The 14,106-nt window shown below is 38.9% G+C and overlaps 1 pseudogene; it reads right to left on the reverse strand.

Annotated features, from left to right (window-relative positions):
• Window positions 1–4,565: 4,565 nt before the first annotated feature.
• Window positions 4,566–12,538, reverse strand: LOC137127697 (RNA-binding protein 15 pseudogene; annotated as a pseudogene).
• Between the last annotated feature and the right edge of the window lie 1,568 nt (window positions 12,539–14,106).

The raw sequence follows: 14,106 nt of genomic DNA on the forward strand, positions 1-14,106 counted from the left end.
TGGTTTATTTTTGTGATACATGCTGCAGTGTTAAACATCCCCCAGTGCCCTGTGACTCCTCGTGAAGTCTTCTGCAAGGATGTTCATGTTCCCTCTTCAAGTAGTTTTATGTTACCATGTTTACCTACAGCCCGCTATGCACCAGTCAGCTGAATATAGCTATACATAACAATCTGTCAAATGCAGCACAACAATGCAGTGATGAATCCATAAAGATATATCATTACTACAAGGTTAAATTGAAAAGTAGTAATAGTAAGTAAAAGCGTTTATTGGAGCTATGGGTGGGTTAATGATAGCTGATCTTTTCCACTGATGTATGTGTTTAAAACAGCTGAATGACTCATCCCCTTTGGGTCTCAAATTCAAGATTATAATTAGAACAAAAGATGTCATATCACTGAACATCACAGATGGCATGAACGTAAACCAGCGCTCGCTGACAATGAGTGACTGGCATGTAGCTGTGTGTTTTAAAGACAAGAAGAATTCTAAGTAAGATGACTCATCCTCTCCTCAGGCCCCTCCCCAGAGAATCACCCCAATGATGAAGTGATATATGCAACTAAGTGAGTCATCCGCCATCTAGTGGCCACCAAATCCCTGACACATAATGGAGTGTAATGTTTGGATCGATTCTTGCCTTCACAGAGCAGGAAGGGTTTGAAGTGATATTATTTTGTGAATTTCCTCATTTACAGCAAAGACATACAAACTTAAAGGTCTGAGAGGTGACAGAAAACAGACCAATCTCTCTGAAAATGTATTCACAAATTATTTGCCCACGTCAAACACAGTTTAGAACTGACACGTGAACACCTCACCCAAGATACAGGAGGTGCCTGATGAAAAACCTGCCGTGCACTCAGATGCAGACTGAGGAGAGAACAGAGACAATGTGGCTAAAGGCAGCAGATTGATTCAGTCACCACAGATTATATACCAGTTTATATTCTCAGAGAGCATATCAGCACTGACTGTGCTGCGCTGCTGTCAAAATCACTTTCCATACTCTAAAGGTTTATATTATGTTAATGCAAATGGTGTAATTAGGTCTCAATAAATAATTTATCATCGAAGTTTATCATACTCTTTATGTTTAATCCATTTCTGGAAGCTGTGTCAACTGCATGGTCATTTTAAAGGTTGTAGTTTGTTTGGCATTATACAGAGAGAAGTTTCTGAAATCTAACCAGCCTCATCGCTATAAACGGATATAAATAGTACATTAATAAAGCAGTTACAATGAATAACAATTTATGTATGCGCCTTATATCACTTTGGGCTTGGAAGACAAAGCTGTATGATATATGCTGATGAAGTTAGAGCTAAGCTGTTTAGCTGTTTATGTTAAACACAGTGTCTGGCAGGAGATTGGTGTTACTGCAACTCACAGCAGCCTGTAGAAAGATGCAACGTTATTGAATTATACCTTAGACGGTCAAAAGAGCATATTTATGTTCACTAGGAGGGAAAACATTCAAAACACTAACGTCACCACACTGACCTGGGAAAGCTCCCAGCCAGCTATTGATGTTGTCAGTGTGTTCGTTTGGGCCAATGATTAGAGACATACCAGAGTCCACAACTGCCTCACAACTTTCAGAGCACGCAGCTTTGTTTCCATTAATGGTGATACTGCAACATAATGGAATTATCAATACAACATGTTAGGCATTATCTAGAAGTAGCAGGTCTCGAAATTATGCTGTGTGTATAGTGCCTATTCAGGACCAGAATGTAAGGGGGAAAAAAAACTACCTCTGTATTTGGATGTTCCAAAAGTTTGTGGCATGATACAGAGGAGTTCAGGTAATGCTACGTTTCTCATTAAAGGAATTTTGTAGGGAGGTTTTTTCTTATTCAGTTCAAGGTTCTAAAGACTGATTATCTCATTAACGTATAAATTGTAAAGCCCACTGTAGCAAATTTATGATTGATTAGATTTAATAATTGTTCTGGTGAATAATATTATGATATTATTATGTTATTACGATGCTTATTTGTCCTGCAATTTGTTGTCAGGTCTCATACAAAACAATCTTGATTTCAATGAGGTTGCCTGGGTAAATGAAGTATAACCAACTTAATAACAGGAGTACAATATTTTCAGTTTATGATCTATCCATCCATGCATTATCTGTAACCGCTTATCCTATTTGGGGTCAAGTAGTAACTGGAGACTATCCCACCTGTCATAGGCCGAGAGGTGGGGTAGATCCTGGACAGGTTGCCAGTTCTTTCAGCTATTTCCCCAGCAAGGCCAACACAGAGAGACATACAAAGACAGAAAACCATTCATACTCACATTCTCACTTACTGTCACCTATTATCCTAACATGCATGTCTTTGGACTGTGGGAGAAAAAATAAAAGCTTAAAACATTCACATTAAGTATGTTTAGCATTTAGCAGAGTTGTATGGAAACAATCCCCTTTACTCTTGGAACGGGCCTCTCTTCTCCAGCAGCTCCTTGGCTGACTTCCCTCTATACAGGGGAATCCTGTACAGACAATTATTGTAAACGATGATTCCTGCTGCACATTCATTAGTTTCACTTAGTTTAGCAAACATCCCGGAGTCTACTCATAAACATATCATGAGGATGTCTCAGACTTCATAACTTTTCCTAAAAAGGAGTTTCAGAGAGCAAGTATCGTAGGGAAGTAAAAGATAAACTACAATGCTTTGCACCAGCATATTCTACCTAACACCCCTTATCTAATGAACAGTTTGTAAAATACTAAACTTGAAATTGATATACAAAGCTTATATCTCTGACATATCACCAACTATTCCACTTTTATCTGCCCAGTAAATAATATTAACCATATTCCATTTTCCATTCATATACCATATTTCCAGTATTTGGCACGGTATGTCATAATGACATTGTTTTGCAGGGTTTACAACCAATGTGTTTCAAACGCAAGACGAGAATATTGGGGCAACAACTTCTTCTGATTTTACTGACTGCTATGAAAAATAATGCTTATACCTGAAATATACTGGTGATTGATATTCAACCATGACCAGCAGCGGAAGGTAACGAAGTACATTTACTCAAGTACTGCAATTAAAGAATCTTACTTTTACTTCAAGTACCACTTCTTTCTACTCTACTACATTTCAGTGAGAAATATGTTTCACTCTGCTATATCTGACACGTGTAGTTACACAGAACAAATAATTTAACTCTATATAACATAACACTCTGAAATGAGGAAAGTATTTTTACTTTTGAGACATGCTAAGGAACTAAAATAAATGTCAAAAGAGGACCCTAACCAATTCTAAGTGAATGATGCTGACTTCCAAAATGTTTTCATCCCTAGAGATTTAACAAAAGCTGCATTACAATAGGCAGTTTAATATGTGCTGTAGGCCTAATGGATTTAAGTAGTGTTTATTGTGTCTTTTACCATTTGAATACGTACCTAAATCAGTTGTTTTAGCCATCTTCATACTTTACCTGTGAGAGTCCACGTAAACGATGATTCCTGCTGCACATTCATTAGTTTCACTTAGTTTAGCAAACATCCCGGAGTCTACTCATAAACATATCATGAGGATGTCTCAGACTTCATAACTTTTCCTAAAAAGGAGTTTCAGAGAGCAAGTATCGTAGGGAAGTAAAAGATAAACTACAATGCTTTGCACCAGAGAAGTTTGTGCATGTGTGGGGTGCTGAGTTTGATCATGTTGTTGTGTCCAAGACTTAAAGTCTAAAAGAAATGTTACAAACCTTTGAGCTGAAATGTTCATTGGTTAACAAACAACATACTGACATCGAATTTAGACATGAATTTACAAAATAGATCTCTATATGACTTTGATTCGCATATAAAATGGTGTCTTATGAAAAAGTCCCTTAAAGGCTTAATTCTTATCTTTAAGAACTGCTGTTAGGATTGACCTAAACCTCTGGAATAGCACTCCATAAACACTGAAACTGGCATAATGTTTAAAGATTGTTGTGTTATCTGTGGCAGTACTTTCCTCTCACAAAAAACATTTTTAATTTCATTGAGATCCATCTTCAAAGGAAAGCCTTTTGACAAGCCATTTTCTCTTTAAAGAATTTCTAAAATAACAATATGTCACAAAATGTAGCTAAATGTAAAAAATAATATAGAGAAATTGTGAATTGTTTGCAGTGTTAATTTCATTGGGCAAAACTGTCAATTTTACTTCTTTCTGCAATCTTTGGGAAGTTTTGGTCTTAAATCACTGTCACCATATCCCAAATCCCTTTACACAAGGGGTTACTAAAGTGAAACAAGTCCTTTATTGGTCTTTATAAAAATTTGAAAAATGACTGGAAACCGAATGCTATTTACATTAGCTTTTAATGTATCTTAGTTTATTTCTCAGCTCTCAATCACAGATAAACTGGATAAGCTTATTTAAAAAAAAAAAATACTGATACCACATTGTCTCTCTCTGAGAGAATGTCTTTGGTTCATGTGCACTCATAGTTTCACATTGGAGAAACTCTGCCCTCTAGAGTGGGAGTCAACAAACTGAAACAGTAGGTGTTTGAAAAACAAAAAACAAAGCATCACTTTGTATTTCAAAAATAACTGCATTTATTTAATCAAATTTATTTTACAGTAAAAACATTAAATACAATAAGTTTGATATGTGCAGACCCTGAAACAAATTTAAACTGTACTCACCCAAGCATAATTTTTTGTCTGATGAAATTCTTGAATTGTGCAACATCATTTTGTATTTGCACTAAAATGTCAGAGTTACCACTCTCCAGATGTCATTGAGTCATACTGCAGGTAAATGAGTTCTCTTCCTTTTTTGCGTCACTGTTGAGAGGATAACCTGAAATACTGAGCATTTTAATTATGACAATGTTTAAGTAGTTTAGCTCAGGAAAAAAGCTAAGAAATTCTAACAACTTTTCATCATAGGATTATGCCAAATCTGGGAAACTGTACAACATTTGCTATTTATCACACACAGTCTCCCTGTTTCAAAGCAATCAGTTGCTTAATGAGTCTACATTAAATCAAAGCATTTGATTTTCTATTACTTTTTACAGTATCAAAAGACTCTTTATAGAAGTGATCAAGCTCTATAGTGTACCCAATGCTGCCTCATCATTCTAAAAATATAATGCAAATACAACACAGGTTGTTTATAGGTGCTGCAAACATGTCCTCCACTGAAGTTCACTGTTTGGGTTCGGTCTCATAGGTGCAAGAAAGTGCATTTTAATGTATTTAATTAAATTGTATTATGTACCTTTAATGCATCACTACAACCTGAAATAAAGGCTCCATTTTAGACTACTTCTACTCCATCACATTTAGTTTACATAGTTATAAATAGTTCCTATAAAATGTCATTAAATAATAATGTATTATTATTGATCAGCCCCCTGTCAGTACATAAAGTGGTTAAAATCAGCTCAAACTTTAGCAGCTGTCCTTGGGTCTTATTTTTTTATTAATTACTATAACCTTTTTTGTTATTATTTTTACTTTTGAGTATTTGTAATGCTCTGTCCAGATTTGAATATCAAGACCATTTTCTTAGTGGAGTACTCCAAGTACATTTTAGAGCATTACTTTTTGTACTTTTATTTCAACCTTAAGTAAAGTATTTCTTTAGAAAAATGCTTGAACTTTTACTTGAGTACTTCTACCTAACACCCCTTATCTAATGAACAGTTTGTAAAATACTAAACTTGAAATTGATATACAAAGCTTATATCTCTGACATATCACCAACTATTCCACTTTTATCTGCCCAGTAAATAATATTAACCATATTCCATTTTCCATTCATATACCATATTTCCAGTATTTGGCACGGTATGTCATAATGACATTGTTTTGCAGGGTTTACAACCAATGTGTTTCAAACGCAAGACGAGAATATTGGGGCAACAACTTCTTCTGATTTTACTGACTGCTATGAAAAATAATGCTTATACCTGAAATATACTGGTGATTGATATTCAACCATGACCAGCAGCGGAAGGTAACGAAGTACATTTACTCAAGTACTGCAATTAAAGAATCTTACTTTTACTTCAAGTACCACTTCTTTCCACTCTACTACATTTCAGTGAGAAATATGTTTCACTCTGCTATATCTGACACGTGTAGTTACACAGAACAAATAATTTAACTCTATATAACATAACACTCTGAAATGAGGAAAGTATTTTTACTTTTGAGACATGCTAAGGAACTAAAATAAATGTCAAAAGAGGACCCTAACCAATTCTAAGTGAATGATGCTGACTTCCAAAATGTTTTCATCCCTAGAGATTTAACAAAAGCTGCATTACAATAGGCAGTTTAATATGTGCTGTAGGCCTAATGGATTTAAGTAGTGTTTATTGTGTCTTTTACCATTTGAATACGTACCTAAATCAGTTGTTTTAGCCATCTTCATACTTTACCTGTGGAACAGAAGCTGGTGAAGCCAGGTTGAGACTCAAACCTGTTACATCTCATAGCTACAGGAAGTCTTGAATTCCAGCTGATGCTGTGGGGGACACTTGGGACTGCAGTGAAGCCACTCAGGCCCATTGTGCTTTCAGATGAGGTGGTGATAAGAAGGAGCAGTACTGCCTCGAGATACATCCTGCAGCAGATTCTGACTCAGTGACAGCAGGACAATTTGCTTTTATATGCAGTTTGGCACAAGTATGTCAATCAGACCAACATTTCAACCTAAAGATTGGGATTCCTCACAAAGGATTGTGGTAATCTTCCCTGTTGTGTTTCCTTTCCAATTTATGGCAAATAAAGCCACTGCATTCTCACTGTCTCGACCTCATCTCCCATACAGGATGAGGCACCCGGCATAGAGATGATCTTTATAACTCCAGTGCAAGAACAATAAGCAAATACACCAATGAACACTGCTCCTTCTCAAGATGATGAAGAAATATTCTGGTTGTTGCTGGAGCCGGATGATAGGGACGACCTTTAAAGGCTGCTGTGCTTCCGCTGAGGTGCTGTCTGGTGCAAAGGACCTCTGCCAATTTTTTGCAGAGTTTGGTCAGTGACAAACCAGACAGAGGAGCACCCTGATGTGTCACAGCCACACTCCAGGCCCAGAAGTAACCGAGGAATAAGCCACATATGTGAAGTGGTGACTCTAGAGTTGCCTTTACAAACAAAATGAAAAAAAAAAAGTATTTGTTTGGCCACATTTCAATTTGAAAGGTCACATGAAAAGCTCCTCACTCAACAAAAGGATGATCAACAACATGAAAACACAGAACTGAGAAGCTGTCTTCACTCAATTTCCACACATCCTCTCCTTTCTGCTGGGGAGTCCCCTGCTGTCAAAGTGATAAAGCCTTTAGAGTTTCATAGACAATTCCAAGAACAGAAAAGGTCACAAAAGCTGTCTTCCGAGGCACTTGAATTTTCCACGAATGTGTAAATTTATTGAGACAAACTATCAAGTGCATGCTGCACTTTGTGTTTTTTTTCCTGACAGTATCGTATACTTCTCTCCCACGAGCATTGATGTTTTCCATTTTTCTCTCGGGATATCCTGAGTATACAGCACAAAAAAAAATAAAAATAAAAATATTTTTTCCATTCGAGACAGAGTTCTTACATCAAAGCATAAAAATAAATCATTCAAAAGTCCTTTTAAAGGCAGGGGTGTAAGGCCACAGCAGAACGACCTCCTCTACTGTATTGCTTTCAGAGATTTCTATTACATAAGTCCTCTGATATAATAGCAGTATTTTCTGCTTACACACTCCTGACCAGTATTTACAAGATGTCAATGGCATACACACAGCTCTTAATTAATAGGTTACATCATCTATTTTTAAACAGCACATGCTTTGGCGGGGTAGATTATGTACTTAATAGAATATAAAAAGATAACAAGTGAAAGATTTAATTAGCCAATAATAATTCAACCCAATTGAATCTGATGCTACTAAACTTCATAATAAAGGGGAGGACACAAGAACAAGCAACCCTGAATAATATAGTGCTATTTAAAACAAATGACCTACAATACTTATTAGCTTTGGAAATCGTGTGACATTCAGTTTTGTCAGGACTCCATGGTTATATTAGATGAAATCATTAGTAAATTCATTATCTGCTTGACAAAATAAATCTAATCATTAAGGTCACTTTCAAGCAAAATGTATATCAATAGGTTTTAAACATGTTGGAAGGACTAAACATAGCAACTTCATAAATAATTTGTCTAACAGACTAAACACTTAAATAATAAAAACAAAAAGAAGCTATGGAATTAGAAATAACCACAGAGCTAAAAAAATACTCCCCTTTTAACATAATTTAAGCGTCACAAAAGCAGTATTGTTAGCAACACAACTGCACCTTATAATATAGGTGTACTGAACTGTTAATGTATAGGTGCTTGCTGCTTGTGTCTAGCCCACATATGGTTGCATAATGAAACGTGTAAAAAGTAGATAGACAAAGAATGCATTCATTTTACCATGTAATGTCACGTAACGTCCAGATGTTGCTCAGAAAGAAGCACTAACAATACGGATGTTTCGTATGCTTGAACACTGTGTTCATTAGTATATTAAAATTTCTCTGAAGGACTAATACAATGTTGTTGTTGACTTTGTTAGTACAAAACTTTACCACAATTTTCTTTAGCTTTAGGCAGGGTTTATAAAACCTGATTAAACAGCAAAGCTCTCATACTAAAACTATAAATTCAGAAGTAATTAGAAGAAAACTAATACATATGCACATCTGGAATATGCTTATAATTGAGCAATGTAGAGCAAATACACTGTCCCAATCGAGAGAAATTGTGTATGTACATGATTTTAATTTAATGATGTGGCCCAGCTGCAGAAATGGGTATAGTACTACAATCTTGTTAAGGCCGACTGATTAAATCTATGCTAAGCACAGATAAAATGAAGGCTAAGTCTTCTGTTTTGAATCTTGGATTTTTTTTTTTTTTTTTTTTTTTTTTTATAGTCAAGCAATAAATCAAATGATAAAAAAAGAACTGTCTTTCATTGGAAATGAGATAAGGCAACATATAGTACTGATTTACAGAGCTGCAGCTTGCTATTATAGCAGAGTACCCCTAAAACAATGTTCATTTTTTCTGAAACCTAAATAGCAGAAAGCAGCATTTCACATGTATTATCTAATTAAGTCCATCATTTTATCAAAATGTATTCTATTCAATGTTACTTTTGTTTCTCTAAAGGGTAAGATACAAGATACCATGCAGGTTAGGGAACTTAAAATCAACTCTGCTTTGTTGTCATTACGGATTGCTGACTTTACAACTCACAGTTTAACAGTTCATTAATGTGAAAAGAGACATTTACAATTTGCAGTTTTTTTCATGATGTTCCTCTGATTATGACCATCACCATGTAGTCATCCTCAGATTTGGCAAAGGCTTTGGCAGAGACATCCAGGAACTGCTGTGAGAACTCACATGGGGGGAAAGCATGAAGGACCCCTCCGTGGTCCTTGTCATGGCCACCCCCCACAGGGAGGCTGATGATGCCAGCAGCCTCCTTCTGCTTAAGGTAGGATACCAGGTTCTTCAGTGGTCTTTCAGTTGAGCTGCTGGCTTCCTGGACCCCACCATCTTCAGATTTCCCAGGCATGGCCAGGAGGATGGAGTATCCACTGGACCCAGCAGCCTTCATGCGACGGGAGACTTCATCTAGCTTGGGTTGGTCCAGGCGTAGACGTTGGCTGATCTTCAGCTGGGATACTTGGCCCCCTGTAGAGCCGTTCACTAGAAGAGTTGTAGCCACCCCAATGTCACCCTCCAGCAGGTGCAGAGATGTGGGAAAGCTACTGTTCTTCAGCAGGAGGGCACCCTGCCAGACTTGACTCAGCCTCTCCCCTCCAGCTTTAGAGTGCTGGTTAGACTTGGAGGAAGAAGACTGTGAAGAGGAATAGAGAGAATGTTCTGACCGATCCTCCTTCCTCACTGGGCTCTTAGATGATTCAGCTGCCTTTTGTTTGCGGTCCTTATCTGAGCAGGAGCCGGGCTTATTTGGGCTAAGAGTTCTTCTTTTTTTGTCCCCAAAGCCAGTGTCCTGGCTGTTCTGCCGTTCTTTAACAGGGGAGGGTTTGCCAGAACGAGGCAGGCGTTCAGGGTCACTGTAGCGTCCGCCATCTCGACTGCTCCCTCCAGGGCTGCGCTCTAGTGAGCTGCCATGCCGGCGCACACTATAATTAGTTTCAGGTGAACGATCCATCCGCCAACAATCATCTAAAGGTCTCCTTTTGCGATTTACATCTCTGTTTTGCAAATCCTTCTCACGCTCTATTGACCAGCTGTCATGTGAATGCCTCTCCAGACGATCTATGGAGTCAAAGCCAGCTCCTCGCATCCTGTCATGGACACCAAGGCCAGACCATTCAGCACCTGAGTAGAGATCCCGGTCTCTAAAGCGAGCAGGAACTGGCGGGGACCGCTCTCTAACTCTCAAGGGGTCAGTGAGACGATGTGAAAAAGGATCATGGACTATGTCATAGTGCAGTAGGGGGAGAGGGAGCTGCATAAACTGCTGCTGCTGCTGCTGCTGGTAGCGGTGCTCTGTGTCTGCAAAGTCCACTCTTAGTCTTCTATCAGGCCCACCAAGAGGGAAGCCTCTCATGTGAGTACACGCAGCCTGAGCTGCATCCAGACTTTCATACTGGATGTAAGCCCATGCCTCACCCTTCCTGTAGTCTATATTCCTGATGGTGCCAAAGCGGTCAAACTCCTTAGCCAGTGCAGCAAGTGGAACCCAGGGTCCAAGGCCCCCCACCCACAATCTGGTTGTGGGTGTAGGTTTACCGTAGCCAATTTTAATCGGGTTGTGGCCCACCACCTTCCCTGACATCGCTGTTTTGGCACGATGAGCCATGTCAAGATTCTCAAATTTGATGAATCCATAGGTGTTGCTCTGGCCTCTCACTGCACGCTTTATGTCCACCTCTGTTATGACCCCAAACCTGTCAAAGGCCCTCCTCAGGTCACTCTCTGTCACACTGATATCCAGATTGCCTAGAAACAAAGTCCTGTTTGCCCTCTGGTTGTCCTCAGGGCTCATCAAGTCTTCATCATGAAAAACGGCACATTCTGGGATGAACGGTGGTCTATTTCTGGCGTCATACATTGAAAAGTCTCTCTCTCTTTCCAGATCTCTGATGTGAGAAGGCGGCAGAGGAGGAGGGAGACGGCCCAGAGCCAGCTGCTGTAGCCGGTAGTCTCGGTATCCCAAACCAGTGGGAGACAACGGTCTCTGCGTGTGATGCCTGTATCCTGAGGGGTAATTGTCTTTTGAAACAGGGGAACGACTCCTGCGTCTGTTCATGTACACAATCTCTATTTTCAGAGGCCGGTCGTAAAGCACCAGTTTGCCGCGGGCGTGTTTTGCCGCCCGGGCGTCATCGGGCCGCCTGAAGTTCACAAACGCCACCCTCTCGTCGTTTTCTCGAGTAATTTTAACACTCACGTCCCCAAACCTCTTAAACTCGTGAAAAAGCCCGTCCTCTATTTCTTCGTCGTTCAGCTCAGAGCCCAGTTCACTTATTTTCAGAGTCTTGTACTCACTTTCAGGATTGGAAGGAAGCCGTGGGTCGCCGCGTGAATCGGACCTAGATGTTTCCGCGGAAGTGTCAGCGCCACCGTGCTGCTTGTTCCCTGAACCAACTCCATAGTCGTATCCGCTACCACTCCGACTAGACGAATTATGTCCGTCTGAGTCCCTCATGTCTCTTTTCTCACCGTGTAAACTTCTCCTGGATGAACCACCGCTTTGAGCCGAGCCGTTGCTGCCAATCGTTGACAGGGCTCCGGTCTTCTTGCTGCTCGGGTGGCTTCCTCCTCGGTCTCTGCTATCATCCGGCGCCCGGGAGCGTTTCTTCACAGGCGTTCGCTCTTTCCCCTTCATTTCTACAAGCGGATGCTGTTTACGCACACTAATTTGATTAAATATGTTCTCCGCCACTGAAATTGATCGGAACCACCTGGACGTCTCTGCGGTTTCCACTGCACTTTCAAGCAAGCGACATAACCGCCATGTTGAACTACTTGCAGTTTTCTACGGGAAGTCCCGCCTCCGCACCAAAAGAAGAAGTAGATTGGCCGTGCTTGTTGTCAATTACGTGAACAGCCCGCCGTCCACCTATCATAAACAAGGGTGCGGCTCTGCTGTGGGGTCAAAGTACAGTCCATCATGTAGAAATTGATTTGAAAGTGCCAAAAAGGTAGTGACTGAAACACACTAGAGCAGGAAAAGCTGAAAATACGGAAGTTTGCGCTTTGGCTTTTATACTATTTTTTTGTCTTGAACTAATTATAATAAAATTAGATGTGAGCTGATTTAGCTCACATGCATTACAGCACCACAGATTTAGAGTTAAAGAAACAATTTTGTGAGGTATTTAACAAGGATATCTATGAAGCACAGATACTGGTAGTGTATTGAGTAATAACGAACTTCACTTACACTGGAGGAGGGGAGAACAAGCTGTGTGTATTTGTGCAGTGCTGCACCAGGATTAGAAAGGGACATGGCCTAGACTGTGACCATCTGTGCAAATGTATTGACTGTTGTAGTGTAGTTAATAATATCCCAATATGTCATAATTATTACATAGTTTCTTAATATTATGAGATCCAGATTTTACAAAAGGAGGTTCTCTTTAGCCGAACAATAATATAGTAAGAATAGACAATAATACCTAATTATAAAATACAGAAGTAATAATTGCAAGAAAGTGGCTCCAAAGTCTTTTTTTATTTATATTTTTATGCCTTTACGATATTTAATATAATATTTTTTGTTTCATAAGCCCTAGTGTTTGACTCAGGCACTTTTTACCTTTTTTTTTTAACCACAAGAGGACAGCAAGCTTCCACATAATATTCTTTCCAGCAACTCCATAGTATCACTGAAGCAAGAAGCTAAAGTAATCCCTGGACATATTTTGCTCTTCAGGTCATTTTAAATGAGTTCTACATGCAACATTGTGTTTGTTTTAATGTCCATTAACGCTTTAACCTTTACATTTCTCTTTTTAAATTTCTCTGCAGTAACACAAGCTGCATTACAGCCTGACTATCATCCACACAATTCTGTGGGTTAGTCATCAATTTTTTTTGTTATTATTATTAATATAACTATTAATAGCACACAGAAATAAAGTATGGATGTAGGGCACTCCCACACTTATCGTTACAGTCAGCTTCACAGCATTGTGCAAAGTGGTCATCTAGGCATTAAATATTATAGCTTTGTGTGGAAAATCAAGTTCCACTGTGTTATAAAAACACATACAAACAAAATTCAAACAAATGGCAGTTGTTTTACAGATGTAACAAAACTGACTAAAGAAAAGGTCTGTGAGGAGGTAATGTTCTCTTCCTCTTCGCTTCCTTCCTCTTCTCTGCAGGTTACAAGCAAATGTCCACATATTAATTCAGTTCTGGTTACGCCGTTGTCTCTTTCTTGCTGTCAGTGATTTTTAATATGGATTTCTCTTTCACTTGCAGTGGGTATGACCCTGTTATATGTTGCATCATCTTTGTTGCTTCAACAATACCGACTTAAAAATGCGTGCTGTGCTGCAGGGGTATTTTAAAAAGATTATGTTGTCCAAAAAAATGGGGACAGGAGCTTTGCCCTCAACCCTGTGAGCTGGACAGGCCCCTCTTTGAGAGACCATCTGGTGAAGTCTTCTATACACTGTCACATGTCCTCGTGCAGGCCTACGAAGGCAATCTGCCACCCAGTTTCGAAATGGCTTTAGAAGTATAACATAGTATGAGGGAGACATTTGTTACCCAGTTTAGTTGGTTGTGTTTTTCAGATGGTGCAATAGAAGTATTTAACCTGCAGCAAGGTACACAAACAGAATTTAACTTATATATAGATGGTGGCACATTTCAAAGGAATTATGGTTGTTTTACATATTTAAAATGTGTATAAAAGTATTAAAAATATAACCAGCAGAGAAAAACATACAAAAACTTTAAGCTTTAAATAAAAATAAAAAGTGAGATTGCCACTATTGTAGACTATTTGTGTTTCATTAAAGCTGCAGCTATGAATTGATACAAAGCAGAAAGCATTAGACATGAAGG

Source organism: Channa argus, chromosome 5 (genome assembly GCF_033026475.1).
Source record: "Channa argus isolate prfri chromosome 5, Channa argus male v1.0, whole genome shotgun sequence".
Taxonomy (NCBI): Eukaryota; Metazoa; Chordata; class Actinopteri; order Anabantiformes; family Channidae; genus Channa; species Channa argus.